This window comes from Gracilinanus agilis, chromosome 6, assembly GCF_016433145.1.
Source record: "Gracilinanus agilis isolate LMUSP501 chromosome 6, AgileGrace, whole genome shotgun sequence".
Classification (NCBI taxonomy): domain Eukaryota; kingdom Metazoa; phylum Chordata; class Mammalia; order Didelphimorphia; family Didelphidae; genus Gracilinanus; species Gracilinanus agilis.
In genome coordinates, this window is record NC_058135.1 from 242,689,099 (window position 1) to 242,697,769 (window position 8,671).

The window sequence follows — 8,671 nt, forward strand, 5'->3', positions numbered from 1 at the left end:
TGTCAAACAGAAGATTTTGCATTTAATTCTGAAGGTGATGAGGAGCCAGTGAAGTTTTTAGTATAGGGGTAACAGACTTAGACTTGTGCATTAGGAAAACCATTTTGAGGGTTGAATGAAGGATGGACTTAATGGAAGACATAGGGTAAAGCAGTATTGAGGGAGAAGGAAGAACTATGGAATGGAGTAAGGATAGTGGAGCACAGGTTCACAAATTCCACCCAAGATTATATTCCTTGGGCCAGAAGTTTGAATTCAATTTCTTTGGGGTACAGACCTAGTAGTGAAATTGCTGGGTCGAAGGATATCCAGTTTTGTGCCAATATGGGCAAGTTCCAAATTATTCTGCAGAAAGACAGGACCAATTTACACCACCACCAACAGTTTATTTTATTTAAAAAAAAATTTTAAACCCTTGCCTTCCATCTTAGAATCAATATTGTGTATTGGTTCTAAGGCAGAAGAGTGGGAAGGGCTAAGCAATGGGAGTTAAGTGACTTGCCCAGGATCACATAGCTAGGAAGTGTCTGAGTCTAGATTTGAACCTAGGACTTCCCATCTCTGGGCCTGGTGCTCAATCCACTGAGCCATCTAGCTGCACTCCTCACCAACAGTTTATTAGTGTACCGATTTTTCCTATCCCCTCCACTGTTTGTTATTTCAGAAAGTTTTGAGGTCTTGTTTTAATTGGCATTTCTCTAATCAATAGTGATTTAGAACTTTTTATTTAAATTCCACGTATATCTTTCAGTTTCAAGTGTGTCTCTTGTAAACAACATATTGTTGGATTCTGGATTCTAATCCTTTCTGCTATCTGCTTCCATTTTATGGTTAAGTGCATACAATTCGCATTAATAGTTATCATTAATAACTATTTCCTTCCAAGATATTTTCTTCTGTTTATCCTGCTCCCTTTCTTTATCTTATCCATCTATATTTTCTCCTTGACTTGGAAGCTCTGAAATGTGCCTATAGTATTCCTGAAAGTTTTCTTCTGGAGATTTTTTCAGGAGGTGATCAGTTATTTAATTCCCATTTTACCTTCTGGATCTAAGATGCCAGGGCAGTTTTCCTTTGTAATTTCTTGACATATGTTTTGGTTCTTTTTTTTTTTTTTTTTTGGTGTGGTACCGCCTAATGTAAGACTTTAATTTACCCCTATTAAATTCAGCCTCATTTTGCAGTAGTTTTTCAAATCTTTTTTGTATCTTAACTCCAGAAGCTATCTATCCTGCCTTTCTATCATTTGAAAATTTGTTAAGAGAGGCACAGTACATGTCTTTATCCAAATAATTTTCTTAAATGTTTTAAAATGTCTGCTCAGGGCCAAGCCTAGATGTCTGCAAAGTTTAACTTGAAATCTCCTTCCAAGATGACATTGACCTATAATGAACATTTCTGTCTATTTATTGAAGCAGTTCTGAACCCATCTCCATTACCCATTGTTGGTTCACATCTCTTTATCTTATTTACATCAATAGCATGAGATTTTGTTGTTCAATGTTTTGCTAAAAATCCAAGTAAACTATATCTAAGACTTTCTCTTGATCTACCAGTCTAGTAACATTGTCAAAAATAAAGTGAGTTTTTCTGGTATAACCTGTTCTTTAAAAAATCTAATACCTTTTGTTTTTTTACACCCTAGTTATTTCCTGATAAATTCTAGAATGTTTCCTCCCCTCTCTCTCCCTTTAACTTACCGTGATCTTCTCTAGTACAAAATAAAACAGATAAGGAGAAGTTACCAATATGGCAACCATATAGAATTAAGAATGCAACATTCCACACATTGCAGTCCCTACCTGATTACTAAAAAGAGGAAATTATATTTTAACATCTGTTCTTTGGGTCCAAGGTGGAATACGACTTGTTCTTGATGAAACTTTGTGATAAATGCCGCCTTTCTAGATGTTAACTAACCATCTAAGGATATCTTTTGGAAATTTGGCAGGAATCAAAGTCAAGTTCACTGGCAATCATTTGACAATCTACCTTCTTTCCTCTTACAAAGACCACCACAATAGTTTTTATTCTCCATCTTTTTCTCCTTCTTTCTGCTCTTTATGTTTTTTCAAAGATCAATGATAGTTGTTCAGCAATATCTATCAGTTTGTTTGGCATTTATACCAATATGTACTTCATCTGGCCCTAGTGACATGAACTCTTCAAAGGACAGTTAAATGGTTTCTTAGTCTCTTCTTACTTATGTTGGGTTGGTTTCATCTCTCTATTAATTATTTTGGTTTTGTCCTGTTCAGCACAAAAGTCATTCTCCTTCACAAAGAATACAGAAGTATTAAGCAACTATAGTGCAAGTTTTCCTATCCCTTCTTTGGATATTTTTTTTTTTAATTGCAGCAACAAACGAACAAATAAATCCCTTTTGATTATTTTTATTTTTATTTTCTGGAATCAGTTTATTCTGAACTGTGCTGCTCCTGACACTATTCTTAGAGTAATAAGTCACCTTTTTAGAGACATCCAGTTATCTGACTTTGCTTCCATCTCTTATATAGATCTTTTTGAAATTTAAAGTGGTAAAAGAGTCACCAGGTAGTACAAAAAGATCTCCCAAGACAGCTGTTTTTCTTCTTACCAGAATTATTTCTTCAGAATTTCGGTCTTGATAAGTTCTCATTGCTCCTGAGTTGGTTTTCTCTATGCAATTTTAGTCCATGGAATTGTAACTTTTCTTTCTCTGAACTCTTTGAAATTTGCTCTTCCAAAACCATGGGGCCATGTCAGTTATCCTTGGCTTTCCTTTTTCCTTAACAAATTCTAAGATGAAGATCTACTCCCACCAAGTATACTTGATTCCTATCATTTTAACTCCAGCAAAAAACTTTTTTGTAGAATGTTTAGCATAGACCCTGGCATATAATAGGCACCTAATAAATGCTTTTTCCTCCCCTTTTCTTTTCTCCCCTTCCCTCCCCTCTACTTCCCTCTCCTCTTTTCTCCTCCCCTTCCCTCTCCTTCCCTCCCCTTCTCTTCCTTATTGGTAAGAATCAGGTCCAGAAGAAAAATTATTCTCCTTGGTTTCTCAACTTTTAAAAGCCTATCACTAAGGAACCTCAAGAGTTTTTCTGCTTTACTTTTGATGGAGAGAGTCTCCCATTACTATTATATTATTCCTTTAAACAAGGCATATGACCAGTGTTCCAAATTGTCCATGTGGTCTTGAGTATGACTTCATGACGACAATATCTTTTCTGTTTCTACCTCCATTGATCTTCAATCAAATGCTCTCCACTCACCCTAATCTCTTTCTTGTACTTCAGTTCCATGTTACAGTCATGGGGGTGCTGGTGGTAGCTGATGAAATCCTCCATGGGGAAGAGACTGGAGAGCCTATTTCTGCAAAGTCATGATGGTGTATTAGAGAAATGCCCTGTTCCTTGATTTGTAGCATTTGCAGATGTTCTATAGCTGCTGCTTCTGATCTGCTTACCCAGTGATGAGAAGACTCACTGTTGATTGACTGAGTAACAGATAATGAAATACATTCAAAAGGCACAGGTTATGCCCCGCAAGTCTCTTGGTCTGGCAGCTCTAGTACAAGAAAGAAGAGAAGCTGCTGTGGTCTCCTGGGTAAAAGAGGGACCTTGGCCTTACCCAGAATTGGCATGAAGTCAATAGATCATGGCCCTTCTGTTCCTTTTGTTTCTATTCCTTCTCTGCTTTTAAACCAAGATTTGCAGTGCCTATGAACTTGTGAGCTTGAAAGGTCAGAAGGAAAAACCACTAGAAATGTAGGAGCTGGAGTCCTTGTTAGGCTTGTCAGAAGCAGGAAGGTGGGAAATGAAGTTACAATTTGCCCAGCACAATCCAAGAGTACCATAGATAGAGATTCATTCACCTATTAGCCATGCCATTTTTGGAAGTAAACCTGCTATAGAGAATACTATGAAGAAATTGTGTTAAATCTGAGCCCAATCTTCCCAGGATTGAGTGTTTTCCTAGATGTTGTAATTTTTATATTCTTGATATAATCTTTGAAGTGAATATCTCACTTAAAAGTTAATTGATATTAATTGGTTAAATTAAACTAGGCTCTATGGTGATTAACCTTGGGAGGAATAGAGCAGAAAGGAAGCTCAAGACAGTAACCTTAAAGAAGAAACACTTCAACCCTTAAAGGGAATCCTTTGACTTCTGAGGGATAGATGCAGCTGACCTTACTCTGGAAGAGGGAGTCCAGAGTATTCACTATACTACCAAATGCCTGCTGGACATCTCTACCATGTCCCTTTGGAATCTCAAATTCAACATGTCCAAACTGGAGTTCATGTTTCCTCCTAAACCTACCTTTTCTTCAAATTTCCCTATTTCTGTTGAGGGCTCTGCTATGCTTCCTGTAATCAAAGTTCATAATCTCAGGAGTTAGTCTGAATTCTTCACTCTTCCATACTTCTCTAACTAGTTTCCAAGTCTTGTTGTTTCCATCTCTGATCCATTTTTGTCTCCTCCACCTTCCTTCAGGAAGTTTATCGCTTTTCACTAGGACTACAAGACAGCTGCCTAATTGGTTTCTTTGTTTAGTCTCTCTCTTCTCCAATCCACCCTCCATATTGCTTGCCAAAATCTAAAGCACGTGTCTGATTATGTCACTTCATTACTTTAAAATATTCAGTGGTTCATCCTGGTCTCTGGGAGAAAATACAAACTCCTCCATCTGCATTTAAAATGAATCTGGGTCCAACCTAATTTTTTTCTTTTTCTTAACCTTTACCTTCTGTCTTTGTATCATTTCTTTTGAAAAAAAAAATGTATTTATAACAAATTACATGTTATAACAAATTTCCACACAAGTTTTCCTAAGTTATATGACCTAACTTATCTCCTTCCCTCCCTTCTCTACCCCCTCCTAGTGCTGGGAGGTGTTGCTATTTGGGTTATAACATGTATTATCATGCAAAACACATTTCCATATTGTTCATTCTTGTGAGTAATATTGTAAAACCCCAAATCTCAAAATATAAGTCCAAATTATTGAAAAATCATATGCTTTCCTCTGCATTCTGACTCCAATGGTTCTTTCTCTGGAGGTAAATAGCACTCTTTGTCATAAATCCCTCAGAATTGTCCTGGATCATTGTATTGCTGAGAGTAGCTAAGCCTATTACAGTTGCTCATTCCACAATGTTTTCCTGGTTCTGCTTATTTCACTCTGCATTAGTTAACATAGGTCTTTCCAGCTCTTTCTGAAATCATCCTGTTTGAAAGAATAATCATTCCTTATAGCACAATAGTATTCCATCAAATGCCAAATTTCTTTAGCCATTCCCCAATTGATGAACATCCCCTTAATTTCTAATTCTTTGCCACCACAAAAAGATCATTTATAAATATTTTTGTGCAAGTAGGTCCTTTTCCCTCTTAGTATCAGTTCTAAGACAGAAGAGCAGCAAAGGCTAGGCAATGGGGTTTAAGTGACTTATCCAGGGCCATACAGTTAGGAAGTATCTGAGATTTAAACCTAGGTCATCCAACTTCAGGTCAGGTGCACTATCCACTGTGCTACCTAACCACTCCGCTCTAATGTTGCAAAATTATTTCACAATTTTTTTTTGCTCATTCTTTGTACATTCACATGCCCTTTGTTCCAGACAATTGAGGCTACTTATCCTAAAAGTCACCAGTTCATTATGGTCTCTGAGGCTGTCTGGAAAGCACTCTCTCCTTAGATCTGCCAATCTTGAGCTTCATTTTTAGCTTCAGAGTTTTCAAGGGAAGCCTGTCCAGATTCCTCTATTTAGTACTCTCTTCCTCCTCAGATTATCCATATACTTCAGGGGTTCTAAACTTGTGGGATGTGTGTGTATGTGTGTATGTGTGTGTTGTTTCCTGGGCCCTCTTTGGCAGTTCAGTGAAGCCTATGGACCCCTTCAGAATCATGTATCTAAAGAATCAAAGGAAATGCAAAATTTTAGTTAGAGGTTAATGAAAATAAAAATGCTATTTTCCTCTAATTCAAATTTATAGACCCCTTTAAATCTTTTCTTACCTTCTCTAGGAATCTATGAACAATAGATTATGTTGGCATATATGTTCTATTACCTGGTAGAATAGAAGCTCCTTGAGAACAAGCATTGTTTTTTAATTCTTTATTTTTGCCCTCAGTAAAACACACAATATTTAGTTAGTACATAATAGAGTTGCTTAATATTTGTTGAATGTTTTTTCCTATTCTCCCAATTCTCCCTACCATCCTTTTCCTGGACTGATTTTTTTTTATGTTTTTTAAAAATATCTTTACCTTCTGTCTTAGAATCAGTACTAAGTATTGGTTCTAAGGCAGAAGAGATATAGGCTAGGCAATTGGAATTAAATTACTTGCCCCAGGAACATACAACTAGGAAAATGTCTCAGGCTAGATCTGAACTCTCTCAACTCCAGGGCTGGCCCTCTGTCCACTGTATTACCTAGCTGCTCCCATGTATCTTAACACACAAGGCTACTCAGGTCCTTTTCCTTATTCAAGACCATTTAAATAAAATATTACTTCTTCCAGAGCCACATTCCAGTCATTAGGCCTGTCAGCAAGTCAATAATGTATGACTTCATTGTTCTCTTATATGATAGGGGAACCACAGGGACTCTTATGGTTCAATCCAGTTTTATAATTTTGATTTCATGATTTTTTAGTTCTATTCACCTCAAGTACCTTTCTGATGTACTCTAATATCTTTTTGAGGAGCCCATGATTTTACTAAATAGGTCAACTAGAGATTGTTTTTTTAACAAGATCTCTAAACATTTTTTAATGACATTGTAGCTTTCAATCCCAATTTGTATACTGTTCTCTGATCTAAAGAACCAAAGATTTGAAACTGCAAAAAATGTGCTTCTTCTCAGTTTCTTTTTTTTAAGTTCATTTATTTAATTAATTTAGAATATTTTTCCATGGTTACATGATTCATATTCTTTTCTTCCCCTCCTCCCACCCCCTCCCGCAGCCAATGAGCAATTCCTCAGTTTATTTCTTTAAAGAGTCATACCAATATGTAGACTGGAAACCTTTTATTGAGAGGTGTGGCTTAGTATCTTGGATTCCCAGAACAGGTCATTTATTTGTATGTACAACTGGGAGTTGGCTACTTCCAAGACTTTAGTTCTGGCCTTGTAAACAAAACACACTGTCGAAGAGTGTCAGTTAAAAGACATCCAATGGGAAAATCATTGTGTGCAGCTTATACCTTGAAAAGTAAGAATAATATATGAAGATGAGCAATTAATCTTGAGCCTATTTGAGTCAAGTTGTGCTCAGTATGTAAATATAGGTGCACCTGAAAAAAAGGCTCTTAGTTGGTAAGGGAAAAGGCTTTTAAAAAGCACAATTCATGGAAAGACCTACATGAATTGATACAGAGAGAAATAAGCAGAACCAGGAGAATACTATACTCACTAACTGAAATATTGTGGGATGATCAAATGTGATAGATTTTGCTACTAAAAGCAATACAATGATCCAGGAAAATTCTGAGGAATTTATGAAAAAGAATGCTACCTAACTCTAGAGAAAGAACTGTGGGAGTAGAAGCAGAAGAAAATATGATTTATCATTTGTTTATTTGGGTATATGATTTGGGGTTTTGTTCTTATAAGATTATTCTGTTACAAAAATGAATATTATGGAAACAGGTTTTGAGTGATAATACATGTATATTCCAGTGGAATTACTTGTCAACTCTGGGAGAGGGGAGAGAACAGGAGAGGGAGACAACATGAATGATATAATTTTGGAAAATTTATATGTAAATTTGTTACTGGAATAAAGAAAAAAATGTAAAAATAAGTAAAAAAAATAAAAAGCCCAGTTCCTAAGATTCTATTCGGTAATAGCAGAACTTTCCTTTTATTTCATGTATTTACAACATATACAACATCTTGCATGTAAACAAATATTTACAAACTTTTCCTCCTCCTCATCACACCTGACATAGGCAACAAATGCCATACCTTCATCAACACATTATGAATGAGAAAAGGAGTTTCAATGTTCTGATGACAAAGAGTCTTTGGGGGAATCAGGGAATTTAGTTCAATATTCAGACTCCAAGAACATTCTTTAAAGGTCTCAGGAGGCCTAAGGAAAATTAGTTCACATATCCCTGGACTACCTCTCAAGTAGATGTTTTGTTATCTTTTTTAGAGCTGAGTGTCATCTACTATGTGCTATAGAAATACTGGATATTGAGAATGCATGTAAACCAGAAAATAACCAGAAAGAACTGGACTGGTGATTTAGGTTTTCCATATTTTTACTAATGTTACATTTCTTTGTTTCTAATTGATAAGGTGTTGCCTATTTTTCTTAAACATTTAAAAGCAAACTGGTGGTTTTTTTTGCTTGTCTGTAGACTGCAAATAAACCACAAATGGTGTATACACTTGAAGTTGTCACAATTTAAAAAATATTTTCATCAAGCCCTTTCTATGCTGTGTTAAAAATCACTTGGAATTACATCCACACAAATCTACTTAAGGGACTGCAAAATGGGATATGGCATATGGCTGAAAATGATGTTGGATAGAGAACTGGCCTTAGAATCATAACGCTTTAGTTTGAATCCTCCTTTAGACAAGCTGTGTGGCCCTGGGCAAGTCACTGGGCCCAGGAGGTCAACTAACTTATCATTTTCCAACCACTGTTCTGCTTAGATTTGAT